General features: G+C 39.0%; 1 protein-coding gene across 9 annotated transcripts in view; it reads left to right on the forward strand.

Moving 5' to 3' along the window:
• Positions 1–4,451: 4,451 nt before the first annotated feature.
• The window catches only part of MEF2C (myocyte enhancer factor 2C), a 161,736-nt gene continuing 143,263 nt past the window's right edge, over positions 4,452–22,924 (forward strand). For 2 of the 9 annotated variants that reach the window (XM_019516912.1, XM_019516909.1), the window contains exon 1: positions 5,368–5,899. The gene's annotated coding sequence lies outside the window, so the exon portion shown is untranslated. Of the gene's footprint in view, positions 4,471–5,363; positions 5,900–22,924 lie in introns of those variants that run through there. The other 7 variants (XM_019516900.1, XM_019516903.1, XM_019516904.1 and 4 more) reach the window with 6 other exon arrangements.

A 22,924-nucleotide genomic window follows, 5' to 3' on the forward strand; every position in this document is an offset into this window, starting at 1 on the left:
GGGGACAACAGGGCAGACCCTACAGTGAGAGACTGCGGGACCTGAACCTATTCAGCCTCCACAAGAGAAGGCTGAGGGGGGACCTGGTGACCGTCTATAGACTCACTAGGGGGGACCAGAAGGGTTTGGGGGAGACGCTGTTTCCCCTAGCGCCCGCTGGCATAACAAGGAGTAATGGGCACAAGTTGATGGAGAGGAGGTATAGATTGGACATCCGCAAAAACTACTTCACAGTTAGGGCAGCTAGGAGCTGGAACCAACTTCCAAGGGAAGTGGTGCTGGCCCCTACCCTGGGGGTCTTTAAGAAGAGGCTGGATGCCTACCTGGCTGGACTCATTTGAGTCCCGTTTCTTGTTTTGGGGTTTTTGTTGTTCTCCCGCCCCGGCGGGGGGTTGGGCTAGATGATCTACTAGGTCCCTTCCGACCCTTAATCTATGAAACTATGAAACTACGAAACCCCCCCAGGAGAAAGGAGTGTACTATGTGTACACACACTCACCCCCCCAGGAGAAAGGAGTGTGTGAGGGATATTTTGTGGAAACCACCCTGCCTTCCCAAATTAGGGACCAGTACACATACATACACACACTACCCCCCACCCCCAGGAGAAAGGAGTGAATTACCTGTGAGAAGGATATTTTGTGGAGCCCACCCTGCATCCCCCTGGGTCTCTGAGGTTGACTTTCAACCACTGAAGTCCATTAGCTTCCTACTTCTGATGAGCAATTCTAAATCTCAGACACTGGGCCCTGCAGGAATTCCCAAGCCATTTTCCAATATAAAAATAATTCAACATGAATCTTAAAAAAAAAAAAAAAAAAAAAGGAGCAGCAGCCTAATAAAAAGGCAAAATATTATCAGGAAACTATCATAGGAGATGCAGGCAAAATAACCATTCAGAGTCTACAGCTGTAATCCTGGCCATTTGTTTTACACTGCTGAATAGTGCATTGGGATTAGAGACCCCATTTTCACAAGCAAGGATGAGACCTTTCATTAAGAAGATTGTTCTGTTTGGAGTCAGTTTTTGCTGAGGTTGGCCTGGATGGAAACTTTCTGAGATGGCTGTTACACACATACAAGAATTCTTAAAAGACAAAAAAAAAGTTCATTAATATACCATGCCTTAGATTCTAATTTAAGTATTAATGGTATCATTTTGATTGTCATCTATTTAAGTGATTGATCTATAATTTTTTTTAGCAAACACAAGCATAAATATATATTTTAAATAATTGGAAAATTATTGCAGTCCGAGTTCAGCAAACCCACTGTAAGATTCAGATATAATTTATTACAACTGGTTAATACATATATGCAGTACATAGTCTATTGTTTCAAGTGATATGATCCCTAAACTTAAGAACAGAATTATATTCATATAAAGTTTTGTAGATGCTGTTTCATAAATTCCTTTAAACATATTCACTTCACTACTGCAGGCCTGCAGTTTAATAATATGCAACATTTCTGCTTTTAAAAATCTAAGGTGCCGAATAAGAATTGTAAACTGACGTAACTACTATGGAACAGATTAAGTAAAGCATTGAAGGCAGATGATTTTGAGAATAAAGAAGGAGTATGTGGTAAGTGTTTAATATTTATTGTGTTTAATATTATAAAGTACTAGTTATTATTTCATTTTTTGGCTTAAATCAAAACCTTGAGAGCAAACTCTGCTGTATTATGTGCTTACAGGTATGTCAGTGACAAAAGGCTTTCTGTAATCGTCACTTAATGTATATAACACCATTTTAGTAATGGCATGCCATTTTATGTCAGTCGTGCCTACCTTGCAAATATCTTTTACAATTAAATAATTTTCCAATAAATTATATACATCTCAATTCTTTCCTAAGGTTTATAAAACATTTAAATTATGCTCCTGGAATCTATATGTCATTATCTTTGAGATTTTCTGAATTTATACATTATGTTCAATTATAAAAGCATATGGATTGAGGGAATATTCTGAATGAGTGGAGAACAAATACCGTACTGTTGAATAATCTTTGGGGTAGATTAATCTATAGCCTTGATTCTTCTCAGGGTGGGTTGCTGTGGCAACCGCCCCAGCTCACTTTAAAATAATTTTTTAAAGCTCACTTCAAGAGCTACACCCAGCGTGGGCCAACTTTAAAAGCAGACAGACATAGGAAGAAGTGTTTTAGTGCAGTGCTCATATAAGATGATAGGGATGTGGTTGAGAAGAGCAAGGGGTGGAATGGGGTGGGGCAGAACTCTAAACAGAAAATAGAAACTAAGCCACCCCAGAGTTAAGAAGTAAAGGAGGTGGATCATTTCATAGCAAGCAACCTTAGCACTCCCCACTTTAAATGTCACTAAGTGATGTAAGCTGACAGCTCCTTTTCTGTACATGTTCACCTTGCACAGGAAATTAACAGTGGACTTTGATAATCATCTTTAAGGGAATGTTTGCTAAGTTTACCTGGAGATAACTGCACTCCTTAGGGAAAGAGTCACTTGGATGCACTTCAGTCTTTGATAAGGCTCTGGGGACCTGATTTACTAATGATCACACCTCCTGTTGTGCTTTTATTGTTTGACTTGGGAGTTAGTATCAGGTGGTGGGTTAGGGAAAAAATTGTGTTGTCAACAGGCCTGTGCATGACCAGTCTACAATAGAAATCACAGGTCTGACCTTCATGGAAGAAATCCAAAGAGGATTTACCCACAAACTATTTGCTATTTGCAACGCATATCTGTACTCATTACAGATAGCAGAACAATTTTTTTCCATTGTTTTAAAGTATTCCATATATTCTATATATTTCAAATAATGTTACATTATTTCCTTGGATGGATAGGGAAACATTCCCTTCACCCTCAATTCCTTGATCTATCAGTTGCTAATCTAATGTTGCACCCTGGTGTAAGATGGAGGTGTCCTTTACATGGCTTTGATGAATTGTGTTCTGACATAAACCTGGCACAGATGCTCTAATATATGAAGGTCACAACTATTTAAAGATTAGGCCATAAGAGCCTAAAAATGTGGAAGATGTAGCAGCCATATTAAGCTGCTGTAGTTGTAAGGTTGTGAAACGTTTGCCTTACTGTGATAACTGCTGTCTGATTTCTTGCCGTTGAACTGAGGTAGTGCCAGAACTTTGCCCTGCCAACCAAAGAGGCTGCTTTGGCAACTAATCTGGGGCCTGTAAGGTGCATTCAGCTGATACAAAATAAAAGAAATTATAACCATTCTCAGAAAAAGTGTGATTCTGGAAACTACTACATGTCCCAACATATTGTACTCCATTTAAAGACAGAAAAGCAAAGGAACTATTAATGGTATTGCTGTTTTGAAAGATGAGTGCCATATTGACAGCAGGGAGACTAAAATCCTATTTATAGAACAAGTGCCAGATAGGTGACCAGTCAAACTTTCCCATGCCTGCCTCTAGTGGGCTCACTCTAAACCTGGTGAGAACACTAGGGATGACAGGGAAGCTTGCCATCCATGTTTTGTCAGGATGTGGCCTCTGCTGAGACTACCAACATACATGCCAATTACTGTTTGAACAACGACTGTCTGATGGGGCCTCTACGTGCGGCAGGTTGATGGTGGTGATTTGGTGAAGATGGTGATAGCATTGCTGGACTATGATTAACTCAGATCAAAATGGAGTCCTGATGCTGGGGTGGTGTTTAAGTTCCATCTAAGTACCTAGGTTGGCACCAGCCAGGAGTTGTACTTTAAACTCCAGCTTGCTCTGGCCATGCTTGAGGATCCTTGCCCTAGACTATACAATTAACTTAGATATTTATTAATTGTCTGAACTGTAATTTTAGAAGTAGGTCAGAGGCCCTATGGGACATTTATACTTGAAAAGACAGTATAATAAACTGAAATCTAACTGATTGTTGTTTTAATTCACTCCTTTGATTTTATAATGTGCCCTCCGTATTTATTGCAGTGTTGCTGCACTCAAAAGTATTGTGACTACCTACATAAAAAGTTAAAACAAGTATCCTCAAAATATAATTTTACTCACAAATTATTATATGTGCTTAATTTGGACTCCAGATTGCATACAGCACACCTTTTTCAGTCTTGGTTATAAAAGCAAGTGAACTTGTATATATATAAAAAACAGGTTCTGTCTTCTATAGTTATGGGAAGACTACACATTTCTGGGGAAACGTCTGAAGAGAGAGCATCTTAGACAGCAGGCTATGATTTGAACCTGTGCAATGAAGCAAACAGTGTTTTATCTAACCAGCAGCCTTGTTTGCTAAGGGAGGCTGTTTGTTTGCATTCCCCCAAACTTCAGCATCACGATTGTTTTTCTTCTCTCCCCGTGCCTGCTTCCTGTGCAGCTGAAACAGCTCGGGTAAGTGAAGTCACCAGCAATTGGATCCGGAAGCCTAATGACTTTGGGAAGTTTGGGTTGGTTTACAGACTGCGAGCTCCGAAGAGAGCGGCCAATGAAGGTGCAAAGAGATGGGGTAGGAAATGTCACGGGGGGCTAAAAATACACGCGCCTGCTTTGCTGATACGGGTTGGAAACGTTTCCAAACTGATTAAAAAGTTGGCCTGGCAGCCTCTAGTGACTGAAAGGAGGATGATGACTGTGAAGCTGCAGAGACTTGCACAGCGCCCCTTTCAGTTGCTTCTCCTGTGATCACTGCTGACATCCCCTGATTCATTTGGGTCCCTCTCTCCGGCTTCTGCGTGGTCCTTGTGGAGCAGATGCTGGGGACGGGACGGGGCGTGGGGGGTCACGACTATATGGGGGGGGTAGCACTTCAGGTCTGTAGTAGCCCCTTCCCCGGTAACTCTTTGCATCCAGCCCGTGCAGGCTGGCTGCCTCACTGGAGGACACAGCCCGCCCTGCCTTATTTTACGAGAACAATCCCAAGATGTTCAGGCTTTGCTGTGCTTGTTCCTCAGCCGCCTGAGTGTGTTTCTGCGATGATCCCGTGCCCCCTCGCTACTGTACCTCCCCAGGCGGAGGGGAAATCTGCGCCAAGCGCGCCGTGTTTTCTTAATTTTGTATAATAAAGGATTGTCATTAGGTTTGCGTGTGGCATATGCCATTACCCCCACCGTAAAACTAAAATTAGCAAAATGTCAGGAATGGAAAGATTGATTCACCCAAGATGCAATTATCATTTAAAAAGTGCTTGATTGAGGTGCTGATGTTCCGTGATTTATTCTGCATACCATATACATAATTAAAGTAGTGTAGTGCAGTAATTTATCAATCTAGTTTAGACGAGAGGGGCAAGGAGCGGAGCGGCTGCCGCGGCGGCTGCTCTGTGTTTGTTTTATTAAAACGCTTTCGGGATCTGAGCCCGCCCCCTTTTTGCAAGAGTGAAACTGATTATTTCTCCAGCGCGAGAGGAGAGAGGCATTCGTTTGGGATTGTGGGAGAGAGAGAAAGAGACAGAGAGAAGAAGAGAAGGGAGGCAGAAAAGGACACCTCATCAGGCGTGTAGTTTTGAATCCCTTTCTAGCCTCTTCCTCCCCCTACCCCCCACCCCACCTCCGCGATGTTACAAAGGCTGTGAGCTGCTCTCCTTTTCCCATTCGCCTTCTGTCACTTCCTTCCTGGACGCTTTCAGGACGAGTCCGGTTACTTTTAATCCGGCCAACAGCACGGCCACTTTCTCCTCCACGCTGCGCGCGCGCGCGCACACACACACACACACACACACACACACACATGCACCCCACACACATACACGCACCAGACATCTTCTGGCTGCTATTGGATTGCCTTTGAAGGTTGTGTGTGTGGTTCACAAGGAGGCTGCATGTTGAACCAGGTGGTGAACATTTAAAGGCTGGAAGAAGTAAAGGGATTTTTTTTTTCTTTTTCCTGAAAAAGGAAAATATCTCAAGGACTAGTCTGATCATCTAAATGTGTGTGATGTAAGTACATGCGAAATTCAGAATGGCAATACAGTGAGAGTGGGGATTGTGTAAGAGCCCCATATACACATCCTATTGCATTTGGAAGTAGGTTGCAATCAGAGTATGGGGACTGGGAGTAAGGTTGGGTTGTATAGTAAGGTTGGGTTGTATAATTTTTAAATTTTTGATTTCATGATCAGGTGGCTTAAAAGTAACTTTTCAGTGAAATAATATAGTTCAATCCCTAGTTATTCAGATTGCTACAGATTTGTCTGTATCAGTGTCGTGAGCGTTTAAAGTTTCATGAAGTTAGTTCACATCATTAGTACGCTTAATAATCGGAAGTGTGTGCAGCTTGTTGGTTTTAATAGTTCAACCAGATGTTATGACCCTTGTAGTACTTGCACCCAGGTTCATCAAACGGTTCACTGAAGAAAGTTTCAGCTTAGCATAGGAGCAGAGCACTTCTAAACTTATTCTGTGTATGTCAGTGCTCTTTTCACTTTTTGCCTGCAGTTTTGGATGAAGTATACTTGCAAGAGTGTACCTTTGTGCATTTCTCATATGCACACTTAAGTTTGAGATGGAAAAGCTCCTTACATTATAATGAACCCTTCTGTTTGGGTGTAAGTTTTGATCTTTACATAGACTTCTCAATATTTTTCTAATTGCAGTTAGGGAAGCAGTAAGACCGATTACCTGTAGAAAACTGGCTATTTTGCTTTCAGTTAGAGTTACTTTAGGTCTAAGGCAAAGTTGAGTGTAAATAGGGCATTCAGAGACACTACTGGTGCATTATATAACTTATACTTTCTATATGATTTATAGACAGCATGTCAGCTTGAAAAATATAACAATAAAATTGCAGTAATACTTCTGTTTCACAAAAAGGGTAAATAACGGGGCAAAGCAAAACTTTGTCTGAATGATTTCTATCACATTAGGATCCTGTAATTATCTTTTTCTAAAGGATGTGTTTTATTCTTGTCCTTTGCACATGATGGTCATGATTGGCAAGTACCTGTCTTTTAAAATAAAATACCATGATAAATGCTGTAGGACTCAGACTTACGAAAATTATGCAGAGAAAAGCACTTTGCCTGTTTTTACTCATGAACTGTGGAGAATTTCCCCTATACAAAATGCATTTTCATAGCATATATCTGATGATTATTTTAACGGAGATTGTTTTAGAAGATATTCTAATTTCATAGATTTTTTTAAAGGCTGTAAAGATCGTCAGCAGATAAGTTATGTTAGACAAAAATGTGACTAGGTTTCTTTTTTGCTGGCCCTTTGAAGGCTATTGTGGTTATAGAGTAAAGATGTTTATATGGAGTATAATAACTCTAATCCCTACAGGCTTGGCAGGGCATGGAAATATAACCACCTGTGAACTAGTCTTAACCTCTGTATTACAGACTAATTTCTGGTAAAAACATTTGTGCAATTGGCCACTTCAGAAATTTCTCATTTTTAAAAATGATTTTTGTTAAGTGATAAGAACATAGTATTGACACAAAAACCCCCACAGTGTTTCTTGCTTTTCACAGCATCTTTTAATCAACATGTAATTGATATCACATATGATTTTTTTCCCTATTTCTACTGAATAAGAAATTCATGTTGGGTCTGAATGCTAAGGTCCCTGCTTTCTCTTAACTTCAGTCAAAGGCATTAGAAAATATGACTAAGCAGGCACTTCAGAGTTTGGCCTTAAGTTTCATGTGTCCATAGCCCTACAGTACATCTGGTTTTGTTTTTTAAATCTCACACACTTACATATTCTTGTTAAACTTCATGTGGACAGTATCTGAAGGACAAATCTAAGGCCTGAGTGTGCAAGCCATTTGTGCAAGTAGTCCTTACACAAGTCTTGTTGACAAGAATGGGATTACTTGTGTGAGGATAGACAACTCACGTGGGTATCATTTTGCAGGATCTGGCTCATAGAAGAAGTTATTGACTCAAATATTTGCCTAGCAGGTTCTTAGGTTATATGTCTTTTAACTTTCCTTATAGATGAGTACAGTTTTAACATATTATCCAATGTGCTCTTAGCTTTTCTCTCTAGCCTGTTTAACCAAGAAAAAGGCCATTCAAGTTATAAATAATCCTTTTAGCTAGAATAAATGATGAACAGTCTATGAAATACAATCTTTAAAAGTATCTGGATTGTTAATTTAGGAGTACCTTAAAGACAATCAGATAAATACTTTTACTAGTAAGTTGTTTCATGTCATAGTGGTATGAGGATTTTTTTTAGCTTTATTTTTTTTTAGTGTTTGGTGCTACAAATATACTTGTTTTATGAGGCCCCTTTATTTGTGCATATATAAAGTATATTTTCAAAAAAGAAAACTGACGATAAACTAAAGTTTTGCCTTGTGTGTTAAAAAATTTAGTAACTCGTGGATAACCAGAAATTAACCTCTGAAGAGCTTTTTCAAGCTCTCCACTCTTCAGCGCTTTCGAAATGAGTATTTTAGTGTCCTTCTTTAATGGGTAGAAATAGTTAAATTACTACGTAGAAGTTTAACAACTGAGTAGGAGTTGCAAATTAAATTTTTGCCAGTTTAGATTTTCTTTCTTTTACTCTTTTTTTTTTTTGTAACAGGCTAATTTTTCTGCAGGTCTGTAAAATAGTTTAAACTATTCATCTCTAACAATAAACTAAAGAACATTTCTGTACCTCATTTAGCAAAAGGTCTTGATCTCATGTTAGATGCCTGAAGAAATAATCATGTGTTTTATGATTCATAGACACCATTTTTTTACCTGTTGGACATAGAGATAGCCTCTGAATGACATGATAACTTGCCCAAAATTCAAATAATTAATTTTAATGTTATGAGTATAGTGATCATGAAAGCGAAAATATATGACATGTTCTACAATAAAAAACTATTATGCTCATTTTTGCAACATTTATGGTGCGATATTCCTAACTATTTGTGTGATGCATTTCAAACGTCTTCAATCCCAATATATTACATGAAAGAGAATTTTCTACATCTTCAGTCTAGGTTCTATGGCAATTTGGAGACATGTCGATAAAATTAAGGGAAAGCAAACATGACATTGAAAGGGGCTAGAACACTTCAGCACCAAGATTTAAGTATACTAGATTTATACAGTGTTTGAAAGGGTTAACTATATACTGATGCACCTTATTTCAAAAGTAAACTGGACACAGAACAACTCTGGTCACCCTACACAGTTGAAGTTATGAGTGAAACATTTAAAGATTTGAAATACATACTTTTTACATTTTATGAATATAGCTGTCTCGCTACTCTCAACAGATTTGAGCTAATCTTGTGAGAGCTGATGGTCAATATGTTACATGTGGACAGGTGATTAAAAGCTAGTGTCTTCAGTACTGTACCTTAATCTCACATTCACATTGACTGCAGTGCAGTAGAGCTTGGCTGTTCACCGGAATCTGTCATCTTTAGGAAATCAAACCAGCTTATAGTGGCGATTCACAAAACCAACAGTGACAACAAAGTCTTATGTGCCTTACAAAAGAAGGATTAGGCAGTTCACATGTCATTTTGATCGGGCAGAGATAAAAGCTGATTGTTGCAGCATGCCAAGGCACACTTCAATTTCAATTGATTATTATATAAGGCTACTATAACTCTGTTGCTAAGTCATTGTTAAATACAATTTGAAGTAGAGAAAATTCAATTTTGAAATGATTGGTTTTACCTGACATGAGAAAAATGATCCACTTGTAGCAACTGCACGTGACTTCAAAAATCACTTCTAATTCAACGTTTTTAATAGGCATAAAATGTAGTGTAGGTTTGAAGCATTTTTTAAATCGGTCTTTGGTTAGATGATACATCCTTCCGCAGCATCTAGATGGTTCTTGAAGCTGCCTGAGACTATACTAAATTCATATAATTTATCCTACTAGGAGCGTATAGGCAGAAGAGGGTTTACAACATAAAGCACCTGCATTCTTCTCTTTAGCAAAAATCTATAACACTGAGCAAAAAGTACATTATCTTAATTCAGGAACATTGCATTATATTTTAAAATATAATATACAATTGAACTTTGTGTTGCATCTGTAGACATAATAGTACAGTTAAAATTAATTAGCAGATCAAATATTGGCTATTTTTTACTACAGTCGAATTTGTGAAGTGAATATAATTGTTCAGGTATTTGCACGTTAAACATATATACTATACTAACATTTGGAAGTGTCAGACTTCCTAGATGACAGTTTGGTAATTTCTTACCTTTTTTTTAAATGAACTTCTTCTTTACCCAACTGATGCCTCCTAGTGTTTTGTACAATAAAACACTAATGAGTCGCCCATAAATGTAAACATTGCCTTGTCATTGCCTTCATGTGATGTGATACATAAAATTAATATTTATGTATTTAATTTTGTGTGTGTTGTTATAGTCAAGAAATTCCTGTAAATGAGATAGCGTGCATGCATTTACAATTTTATTTTGACCATAGCATTATCTAAGTGTATTTTGGAAAGTTTACAACCCACATGCATTGCATTTTCTTTCCCTTTTACTTTTCTTTCTCTTTACTTTCTACATATGTTACATCAACTTTTGCATTTATTATGGAGCTTAGGTTGGGTTTATAAAAAAGAGCCGGTAGAATGGCTTTTCCAGTTTAAGGCCTTGAAACTATGCAATATATGTAGCAGCAGATGAGTTTGAAATATCCAGGGGTACCTTACAGCCAAATAAAATTTAAAAAAAAGACTCCTATGAGACATGACATTTCATTTTAAAACCCTACAGCAGCATAAAATAACTATCAAATTTTGTCACGCTGTAATTTTTCTTTTGTGTTTTGGACCTGTAAGCAGAATAACTGTATTAGGCTAATTTTCAAATGTATGGACCAGCTACTCTTCATAGCTTCTCTACAAGCTGTAGGTGACTAGAACATTTGAAAATAGTGTATTTAAATAGAGTTATACCATGGTAGAAACTGAAATGTAGCCTTATTTTCCGTCAGTTTGATATCGCCACGTAACTTGTGAATAGATGAATAAATATTGAATTTTGTTAGGTATATCCCATGCAACATTCGAGGAATTGTTTGTTCTTTTTTGTTTTGGAGGGGAAGGTATGGTTTTCAAAAATTTATAAAGCAGCAGTGTTTTGTGACTCCACCAAACTGGTGTAATGAAATATAACTTATTGGGCTGCAGCTGTGCATTTGAACTGTCAGGTACAATCTCTTAAAAATAGCAAAGAAGCCAGAGTGTAGAGAAGTTGTGCAAAATTTAATATTACAAGACTTTCTGTAAAGTATAAGAATAACTTAATTTTGATATCAGAAATATAACCTGTGATTTTAACACTTTAAGGAGAAGCAATGGACATTTTGTAAGATCCTGGGTCACTATTTAAGTCACAAATTGATATAAAAAGGGGAGAATGAGACTCCTTTCACTTTCACAGATCCACAATTAACCAAAAAACTTGGCAAAAATTAGTAATTTTCACAATGAGAATATAAATGAAATGTATACTTCCATATAAAATATATATTAATAATTAAAGTTAAGATCATGTTCATGTACACAGTTCCCAGTGATATCAGTTGCAGTTTAGCTTTAGATCAAGTGCAATCTGTGGTCCTTAGTGTTGTATTCTGCCATCATTCATGTATCCGTTACAGTTTTGAATATTTTAAATTGAAGAGCTACAACATTGAAATCAGCCACTTAAGACATTCAAGATAGGACAGTATCCCAGCCTGTTAAACTTCTTTGCATCTTAGAAACATTTCAAAGTATGTAAGGGGGTGTTCATCGTTCAACCAGGAAGACAAACAGTCAAAAAAGATGGAATTCTTCCATTAGACCTAGCTACACTCATTTTTTTCTCTGAAAAGAAAAAGTAAATTGAAAGAGAAGTGGAAAGGAGCATGGGGAGGAATTTTGGGGGCAATTCAAATTAAGTTCAAAACGGGCCTTGCTGTATGAAACATATTTAGATTGCAGAATAAAGTCCTAGGGGAAATTATAGAAGCCATTTCACCTAAGTTATTTAACACTGGACGGGAGTATGAATCTGTTGTGTAGAAACAGGCCTGTTTTGGAGGAAGGATGCTCTGGTGGACTCAACCAGTCAGTTTTTTGTAACTCTCCTGTATGACAGCCCTCTGCATGTCCTCTGCAGCGACATGCTGGGAACATACAGCTGCCCTAGGCATCAGCTGGTTTTGGGATGAGTATCTTGGCATTATGCCTCAATATTAGTGGGAGTTATCAGGTGTGTTGCTAAATCAAAAAGAGTTTCAAAGATATTGGCCCAGTAGAGAAACTTGGTGGAGGTTGCTATTTGGTGGGTAAATTAGGTTAACCATGAAGCAATTCCCAGGATTGGGCCTAAGGTTGCATACTAGGGATACAGTTACCAATCCCCTCTTCACAGGTCCATTAAGAGTGCCTAAGTCAATTGAGGATCTAGTCCTACAGGTTTTTCTGATTAACTTCTTTGACTGTATGATATATAAAGCAAAGTTCATCACGGGCATGGTTTTTAACATATATGATAGCCGTGGAGCCCCCAAGTGTTATGTACATATCTAATGCTATGAACCAGATGCATACTGTTAGGTAAATCCAATTAGAAGTAACACTATTTGTTTTTATAAGCATAAAATACATGACATTTGTGGAACTCATGCTCTGGTTAAACTTGCAGTATTTACTTTTAAACAGTCAATCAATAGCAGTAACAAAATCTGTACAAAGGACAAGGAAGGTGATTGTGAAATTTCTTAGAAAATGTACAGAGTGAATTCAATGTAGCATGTTGCCTGGGTAAAACCGTACTTTTTAATGTAAAATTAAAATGTTATGTAGTCTTTATTGATTTTAATTCCTAATCAAATGTCTTACTCTTACTAAACACATAGCACATTATTTTGTATATATAAAATAGTAGCATGTTATTTTGATCTAAATTACTGTAAGCATAGAAATTAAAATGTTCCAGATTTTTTTCCTGTGGTGTAAAAACGCTTTTCACTTATCTCATTTTTTTTACTGGAGCTGAAATGAAGTTTGTCCTCCTTTGTGGAAAAGCTGTCCCTGAGCCAGTTGGTTACAAGAAGTCCATAGGAAACCAAGGCCAACCATATCGAGCAGTGATCCTCAACTAGGGCACCTTGGCATTGGAATGCTGTGAGATCCTTTTAAGAGTATTGCAGGGGCAGGGATGATGCACAATATTAGTGCTGTTAGATGTGCAAACACCTACATATGATTCAAAAGGGAAAACCAGAGATTTTAAATAGGAATCCAGAGTGTCATTCTGACCTAGTATGGTCTTTCTGAGTTCTTTGGAACAAAATTGCTCTATTATTTTTCCACAGTGAAAAAACTGACTTAAAGCTAAGAGCTGACATTTTCAGAGGGGTGCCTTAAGTCTAAAAAGGTTGAGAACCACTGATGTAGAGGTTCTGGGTTTCTGCTGCAGTATCAGCCTAGGAATTTCTCTGTTCCTGGCAGTGCAGTTCCATAGTCTGGATGCCAGGAACTCCTCCAGAAACTACTGTGGCTGGACAGACCCCGGGAAGTCTGTAAAAAGTCAGTACAGCTTAGGTATATTAGGCTTAGTGGACAAAGTATATCCTGTTTGTTCTTCCACAGGCCTGCCCCACTTCATCCCTATGTCCTGAATATAACTTAGAGCTGAGCTGGATCCAAGCAAGGAAGAAACAATATGGAATTGATGGAATAATATACAATAATAATATGGAACATTTTATTAATTTTAGGCGCAGGCAGAAGAGCAGCTCCCTGTTGTAATTTATGTTACTTTGCAGGAAACGCCATGAGTTACAATGATGCCCCCAGACCCAACACACATTCACTGTTGGGTCCTGGGAGTTGTGAGATCAAGCTGCTGTTTAGAGCAGCTGTGAACCTGCAGCCACTTTCCCCTAGCAACATCCCTCCCCACTCCCAGCCTCCGTGATGTTTTTAGAATGGGTGGGGAGAAAAGGAGCAGAGGCAGCTTGTTCTGGGGGTTTCCCAGCCAGAGCTGGAGGGTGGCATGGGTGGATTGGAGCCCCCAACCTCGGGTGAGGGGGTGGGGCCCCAGTCTACCCACCTTAAGCTGCAGCATCAGCTGAAAAAGACCCAAATCGAACTCTGTCTGCTCCCTTCCCCAACTTGCATTCTGAAGGCAGCTCCAGGAGCAAGGCTGAGCTGTGTCAGTCCAGCTCTGCTTGCAATGCACACAGGCACAAGTAACTGAAGGCGCTTCATTTTGGAGAGTCTTCATGCGAACCCTCATGCAATGTAAAGTGTTGTGGCTGTAGAGTGTTTTCAAGGGCCAGATTGGGCAAAAATTGTCACTTCTGTCTGAGCCGATCTTTGAAGCAGTTCTTGCTAAGATCCAGTTTTGTCTTTTCAGTATCCTGATAGACTGGTTTTCTTCTGTTTTGTTCTTGTACATAAGATTGACTGCCATAATGGAAATTAGGAGACTTATAGCCCCACCATAACATACGAAATAAGTGCTAAACTGCACACATACCCAAACTTCTCCTACACAGCATATTTTATATGTTTGAATACTGGGTAGAAGATTGCAACCTTGCAATGGCTTACAAGAGGTACAGTCTCATCCAAAACACACACACAAATTCCAGCGGTCTGATATATGACCCTCAATGTTAATGAGGTCCTCCAGACTAGTAGACTCATTTAAAACTAAATAGAATGAAAAAGTGTTTTATTAAAGTACTTAAGAGCAAGCATTTTTTTAATTCTGCACTCTAGAGCTGTTGGATAACTGGTAATATTGTTAAAAGGACTGCAACATTAGGAATTGAAAATAATTTTAAAAATATTTTTAAAGAAATGTAATAATGCAAAAATAAAGCTTGGAGATTTTCTTCTTTTTAAAGAAAGAGATTGAATGATTGACTTCAGCTTTGGTTGCAGCAGAACTACTTCATGATAATATAGATGCAGACTGGGAATATAAGGTAGATATTCGGCTGGAAAAAGCCTGCATTGACATAACTATCTAGAGGTGCTCCACCTTCCAAAACCTTGTGACTGGGATGAGTGGTGCAGAGTTGAGCTATCTGATGCATGCAGTGTGGGGTCAGTGCAGGGGGTCAGGTATGTTCCAGTGCACAGATGCACCCCATGCACTGGATTTAGCCACAGAGCACCCAGCATGGCAGCACAAGCTGGTGTATGAGCCATATCTTCCAGACTGGGGTTTCCCCCCAGTCTGGAAATTTGGCAGTCAGGTACCAGTGACAACATTAATTGCCACAGCTCTGGAAGCTGTGGCAATCAATGCTGGCACCACTCCAATACTGCCAGTTTTCCAGATCTATGGGGAGCCCCACAGGCCAGAGGCCCCAAGGGCCAGAGGTTAAGCGCCATTGATCTAGAGTTGTACCAGCCCTGGATCTGGTTCTCACACTTTTTTTACAGTGGTTTTAACAGTAATGATGGTTGTTTGTTTTCAGGTATGCTATGTTTTGAATGCCAAGGTCTGACATGGCTAAATGAGCGTTTCAATGTATCCACAAAGGCTAGATTTAGTACCTGGGGGTGCCTATACACATACATCGGGGCTGCTCCCATGAGCTGTAATTATACCACATTGGAACCAAGTCGATTAATTGAGTCCCCAGCAGACTCCAGCATCACGTGTATCAGTGTCCCTGTGCTGAAAAATGGTGGCAAGGGTGCTTTAACTAAAGCTTATTCAATGAGCTTTAGTTAAAACACCCTCATCACCATATTTCAGCATGGGGACCCTGATACATGTGATGCTCTGGGAGCTTTAATTAGAGAGGCTCTGAGAGCACTCTAATTAACGTGCCACCTCCTCCTCCCCCACCCTTCCGCCTCCTACAGCATGTCTGTAATTGCCCTGAGATACTGTCATAAACAACACTTTGTCTCCAATAGTTACTTCAGCATTAAGCTCAGATATTTGTGTCTTTGGGGGGTTGTACATGACACAGGGGTCTAATTCTCCCTAAATTGAAATGGTGGTTTTTTTAAAAACACTGCTTCAGTTTAGGGCAGAGTAAACCCCCATGTCATGTACACCCATGTTGGAACCCGATCTTTACCTGCCTCTCCAGCAGCAGGGAGGGGAGGGTAAGCTGCTGGCAGGCAGAGCGGTCCCTGAGCTGCAGGGGGAGTGGGGGGCAGAAGGAGGAGGGCTGGTGCTTCCCTCCGTGGCAGTGGTGGGCCCTCCCCACCCCTCCCAGCAGTACCCACCTGCAGGCACCTGGCTCCGGCAGTCCTGGGGGGCACTGCAGCCGGAAGCACCAGGCCTCCATGCAGCTTAGGCAGGCAGGCTCCAGGGGGGAAAAGAAAATCAGGCTCGCTACTTTTTTTTGTTTTTCCTTCTGTGGAATCTGCTTTCCTGGGGGGCTGCTTCTGAGCTGCCTGCATGATCTGCCTGGCAGCTCCTGAGCCACAAGGAGCGCGGTGCTTCCCTCCATGGCTGTAGGATAGGAAACTAAAACTCCTTGGAGGTATTTTACTTTGCAGCGTCCCAAAGTAATTTGCTGCATCCCAAAGTCATTTAAGGTACATTACGCCCCAAAATGTGCTATAGCAGCTGGAATTAATGCACAATATGCCACCAAATGTATAAACAGCAATGCCGTTAAAGCGGTCCAAAAGGCACTTAACCTGCTTTAAACCTGCTTTAAAGTGTCATCTACAAATGCCCTTTGTTGATGTAGATCTGCTCATTTTCCAGGCTACCTTACTAATTATTACTACTTTTTTGAACATTTTCTTTAAAAAAAAAAAAAAGTTTCTTGGGAAATATTCAGTGATAGTGGGCCTGATAAAAACCCCTAATATAGAAAAAGAGCATTAGAAACAAAATTATTATTTTCATGGATTTTTTTAATGGAGTTTGCATAGAGTCTTCAGTCTTATACTCTGCTTCTGGTACTCTGGAAAAGGAACCTTATGCATTGATCTTATTTGGATTTCTTGTGCAATATTCAGTATTCACAAAGTGCATGTCTGTCTTAACACTGCCCTATGTCACTGAACTACAAAGCACAATGTGATACAGCAGAGAAGCACAACATGGAAGTAATATTCTCTGGTCTCTTTAGAAGAATAGAACTTGTCATTTATCTGGTCTCGCCTTAGCTGATTGTGCCTACTGTGTTTTAGATGAGTGGTGATTTTATTAAGCTAACTATCACTGCAAGTCACTGAACATTGCCCAAACTGTTACTTTTGTGCTGTATCACCTTTTTTTATGTATGATTAGGGTGAGACCATTTAGTTCTATGACTGTCAAAAATAGGACCTGAAATAGTGCCTTTCAAGATTGCTGAGGAAAAGTAATTTTAATATTGAGGACATTGGGAACTGTTGCAACATTCCTGCTGACTGTAATCCAGTAGTGCTTGGAAAGGGGAAGATGTTCAGCTGGGCCAGAAGGTTGTTTTTAATTTAAATATGAACTTGCAGTGTTGGGCTGTCAATTTTGCCATGTACATATTTCAAGTAAGATCTTTCAAACTCAGCCTACTAGAGATTGTTTGTATGCAATGAAAGAAAATGTAGTATGCTATTCTCATATGCCATTCCAGACCCTAATCTTAGATGTTAAACAAATAGCTGTTATTGTGCATATTCACAAAGTGGTAGGTATTTTGAGTGATGTTCTGATACAAACTAGATATCTGAGGGTACATCTACACATGCTATTAGCATGCAGTAGTAAACTCTAGCGCATATTGTGTTGGAGTTTATTGCTTCTGGGCATGCCGTTTCAACATGCACCCAGGACCATGGCACGGTGAGCTGGGTTAGAGAAGCTCTGCCTGGCAGGGGGCCCCAGAGGTCAGCTTATCAGCCTGGGGCTGCTCCAACCCAGCTCAGCATGCTGCAGAGGGGTTGGCTGGGGCATAAAGGTACTTCAGTATGTGGCTAACTGGCAGGCAGCTCCTGCACTGCAGCACCCTCGTGCCTCAGCCAGCCAGGTCAGTGTCTACGCATGTGTTGCTGCAGAGTTAATTAGTGTCCTGTGGCCTAATAGAGCTGCACGTGTAGATGTAAGATGTTTACTTGGACCTAATTAGTCTATTAAACGTCTCATGTAGACATGGTCAGAGTGAATTATTCTTCCGCTGCAAATGTTAAACAAAAATTAAATTATGAAATGCAATTTACACTTTAAATTGGGTTATGTTTTGTGACAAAATCAGAATTTCTATAAGAAATTATTTTTAAGGGCCAACTGCAACCCAGTCCTACTGAATTCAAAAACAGTTGAAGACAGAGATCTATGAATTGGATACATCTCTTTTCAGTTTCTGAATCTTCATACTTCGGAGAAAAATGCAATTTTAAAATGCAGAAATCTTTTACACTTTACATATAAATTCAATAAGTAACATTTTGAAAAATATACAGATACAAATAAAAAATAATTTCTTAATTATTTAATTAGTACTCAACACTAACAGGCCATATTGATTACTGTTGCCTTGTTATAGCTTTTTCTGGAATTAAGAAATACCATAGTATATCTAGCAGACCATGAATTTTAGGGTTAGAACTTAAAAACCCATACTGATGCTCAGATACCCTGCCCATGAGTGTGTTATAAATTATTAATAAATATATTATAAGTAGTTTGAGACAGGGAGTGCTTCTTAACTGCAGGAGAAAATGACTTAAGGTACTGTGAATATTAAGCATTCTTCTGTTCAAAATGTGATAACATATAACTGAAAAATAGCTGCTACATGCTTGATTTCAGTCCTCCTTAGTGAAGACTTGGGTGGTCCTCTTGGAAAGACCTGTGGCCTAGCAAGCATGCCTTTTCAGCCAGTTTCTGGGACAGTTAATATTCCGGTGCTATATAAATATGGGTGTGAATCCAAACCCGACTTCCTGTCTGGATTAGTGTGCTTCAATAAATGAGGAATAACAAATCCGCATAAAAAAATTGTGCAGATATACATTCTTGACCAGTATTTTGTTAAGAACTACTTGATTTCAGAACAAACTATTGGACAAGAAAATTGCGTTGCTTTTGTGAGTGTTTATTTATAGCGTAAAAATTCTGTCCCATTTCACAAATACAAAGCAAACTCACATTTACAAATACTAATATATTTATTTAGAAGTATGTTACAGGTCTTCAGTAGATATACATTTGTTTTGACTATTGACTTGATCTAGCCTGTGATGGCCTGAATTTGGAATATTTCACCACAGGAATGGAATATTTCAGAAGAAGATCTCCCCTACATTCTCTGCCATATGCCAATTATGGTATCAGAGACTATGGTATCTGTTTTTATTGCCAATAAGTGGTCATACATTCAAAGCAGTTTTAGGTAGTTTACTAAAACCTCATCCCATGTTTTTTTGTTTGTTTGTTTGTTTTTTTGGGGGGGTTGTTGCTAAGATTGTGTTATTCATACTTCTCAAAATGGGACAGAACTTCATGGTACAGTCAAAGTAAGCTACATTAGATTACACGTATGGTTATCTTACCCAGTTGTTAATTGTGTTAAAATATGTATGACCTTTTTACATATTAAGATTTACCATGATATTTCATAATTACACTTTGTTAAATGTGTTTCATAAATTCATTTTGCTCTCGAGATTCTGAAATACATATAAAATAGCAGGCAGTAACTGCATATGGAATGGCTACCCCACCACAGCAGAGACTGAAATTGTGTCCTCTGGGGTCTTCATGAAGTTTCTAGATGCCTGAAACAGCCAATTTTTGCAATCAATCAAGAGGGAACCACAGTATTAAATTACGTTCATCGGTTGTACCTAGAATGATAGAGTTTCATTTTTGGAAATTCAGAAAAAGTCCTAAATCTGTTCTTGAAAATGGGCCCCTGTTGGGTTGATTCCTTCTCTGTTTAATCTTCGTACTTAAACAGCTTCAAAGCCATATTCTACTTGTATACGTGCATAAGAATCTGCCATTATTTCTAGTGGAAGCCCTGGCTACACTCAGAAAGTGCATAATTGGTTACACTGGAAAGCAGGGCCGCAAGAATCCCAATAACTTCAGATACAGCTTGGAAACTGATATCAATGCTGTCTTTGTCAATTACATACCATTTCTTGGTGGACAAGTTATTTAAATATTCCGTTTAAAACTATATGAAAACAACATTAATTTTACATGATTAAGCACATAGTTAGGATTGCAACTGAGTAAGTCCTTCCAGAGGCATTGTGATGGTAACTCTGTGAGTTCTCCAGGCCTGAATCCATGTTTCAACCCTTAACCCTAGCCAGACAAGAGCTTTGTAAAACAACGAACTCAGATGCCAGACTTAAATGTAACTGGTTAAGTCAGTTGAAACTGTCTTCACTAGTTTTGTAACACTAAACTGATGTCATGGTTTTTAATATTCACTTAAAGTCTTTGACTGAGACCGTAATACAGCACAGGAGGGCTGGTCCATTGTTTAGGATGCTAGCCAGGGATTTGGGTTGATGTTGGTTTAATTCCCTGGTCCACCAAAACGTTTCTGTATGACTTGGGGAAGAGTATTTTGTTGGGGGTACCAATTTCCCTTCTGTAAAATGAAGATAATCATATTTCCCTACTTCAGAGGGGCACTGCAAGGTGCTCAGGTGCTATAGGAAAAGAGCTTGTATAAATGTAGGTAGAAGATAAGACAATGTTGAGAATGAATTAGTTTCTTTTAGAAAATTGCAATATGAAGTAAAGCATACAGTCCACATAAGACACTTGGATAAAACCAGTCTTGTTAGAGTATTTTAATTAAAGTTGAGAACTTTCTGTTTCTTTCTATTTTTCTTCTACTTCTTCTTTAGTTGTGCCAAGGTATCCATGTGTGTTTCTTCCACTGTCATCTGGCTCATTCCCAGCAGATGCACACAATCTGTTTTGCTGTCAGTAACAGAGTTCAGTTTATGGAGAGAATGTGACAGAACATGCTGCAATAGTTACTTATACTGGATTCTCTTTCCTAAGGAGTAACTGAGAATCTACAGATTCTTTATTTTTATTGTACTGTCATAAAGCTTCATCTTGTCTGGCTCATATTGGGAGCAGTGCAGGGCCACAATGTCCTAGTGGAAAATGAGGAACACAGAACATCTACTGCTATTTGATGCACCTTTTTCAGGATAGTTCTTATGCTGTTCTGTGGGCTGATGCAGATGAGGCATGGCCATGATCATCACCCCCTTTGTATACTCCTCAGGTTGCACAGAGGGGACCCATCTACACATTCTATTAATTTGCAGCAATAAACTCTGGTGCTTATTGCACCAGACATTATTGCTCCCAGGCATGCCATTTGAATCTGCGCCCGGGACAACAGCACATTGAGAGCAGCCCCAGCTGGCAGGAGGTCCCAGGGGTCAGCCTGCCAGCCTGGGGCTGCTTCTGCCTGACTCAATGTGCTGTGGAGGGGCTGACTGGGGCACAGCAGGCAGCTCCCACACTGAAGCACCCTCATGCCCCAGCCAGCCTAAAATACTCCACAGCAGGGTAGTACTTGTATTTACAAATAAATACAAGTACTACCCTGCGGTCAAATAAGTGTAGACACAGATGTTTACTGCGGAGCTAATTCGTCTAGTCTGCAGTAAATGTCTCGTGTAGATACACCCAGGGAGTAGTGGTAGCTGGAATAAAGTGACTGCAATTCTGACATGTGTTGTGTGGGTAGAATAAATATTTCCTTGCAGTATTCCCATCCCCCTGCAAACTTGTCAAATGCATCAACTCATATACATATATCTAAGATAGTTCAGTAGACCATAAATGTATGTCATAAATATTTATTTATTTTTTGTCTGTTAATTCTGTTTTTTCTGAAGTGGAAGTATTAGACTGAAGCATGAAAGTTGACATAAGAAAACTTAATTAACCCTTCTTTAGAATGTGTAATGGTTGCTGGGTAAATGCGTATCTCAACACATTTTAAAGACACATTCCTTTTAACAGTTTCTAATATCTCCATCAAACAAATCTATAATTTATAGTATCTGTGCTTTACTAAGCGGATTGTCAGAGATCCTTTTAGTATGTTAATTGATTCCCATGCATTATTTTAAAGAGTGGATTTTTTTAAATGTTAGTATACCTTCAGTTTGTTTAAATCCTTCTTAGTTCGTGAATTATGAACTTGCTGATAACTGCTAAAGACATTAATCATCATTACATTCAAGAGAAGATAATTAAACAAACCTCCTGGATTCTAGTCATTCTGGCTACCAGAAGGCTATAAATGGGGAAAAAAAATGCTATGATATTCCCTTTACAAAGAAACTTTTACCCATAAGTCCTTATACTGTTGTTTGCCAGTACTCACATTTTTAGCAGTCACCCATCACTTAAGAATTTGAATTCCTTGCATCAAATACAATATAAATTCAAAATTTACAATTATATTGACATAAAGGATGGTGTATGTAAAATTTGCATGACTTACTCTTAAAGTGCACAATATGTCCACTACAGTACTCAACAGATATACAACCTGAAGTTGAGCAAATTCAGGCTTCCGGAATGCTAGAAAAATCTTTTTAAAGATTACTATGTTGTTGTACTGTGTGTCTGCGTATACGTGCTAACTATGATTTATGCCAGTTGTGTAAATCTGTGTATAAATACCTAAGTAGAGATGGCCTCCACCCTAAAATAGTCTAAGACACATGAGCATAGAGCAGGAGAGAAAAAAAGAAGTCCAGACGGTAAATGAAGATACTCTATTAAAATGGCTCATCATTGGTCCCAGTATTTAATAGTAGGAACCAGCAACAGACCGTAACTTCTTCAACAGCTCATAGAGACAATCTCTCAGGCCTCCCTTAGGCTAGGAATTTAAGCTGTGCAGTTTTAAGATTCCTATATCTGTGTGTGCAACTTTATAGAATTCATTCAGACAACACCTGCAGACAGGTAACCAGAGAAGAACAAGGCATAGTGTTGCATTCTTCTAGTGCCTTGCCCAATTTAATATGAATCAACAACTACATTTGCAGATACTTGCAGGCAGAA

Source organism: Gavialis gangeticus, unplaced genomic scaffold (assembly GCF_001723915.1).
Source record: "Gavialis gangeticus isolate Ggan-Ray unplaced genomic scaffold, GavGan_comp1, whole genome shotgun sequence".
In the NCBI taxonomy this organism is placed as follows: domain Eukaryota; kingdom Metazoa; phylum Chordata; order Crocodylia; family Gavialidae; genus Gavialis; species Gavialis gangeticus.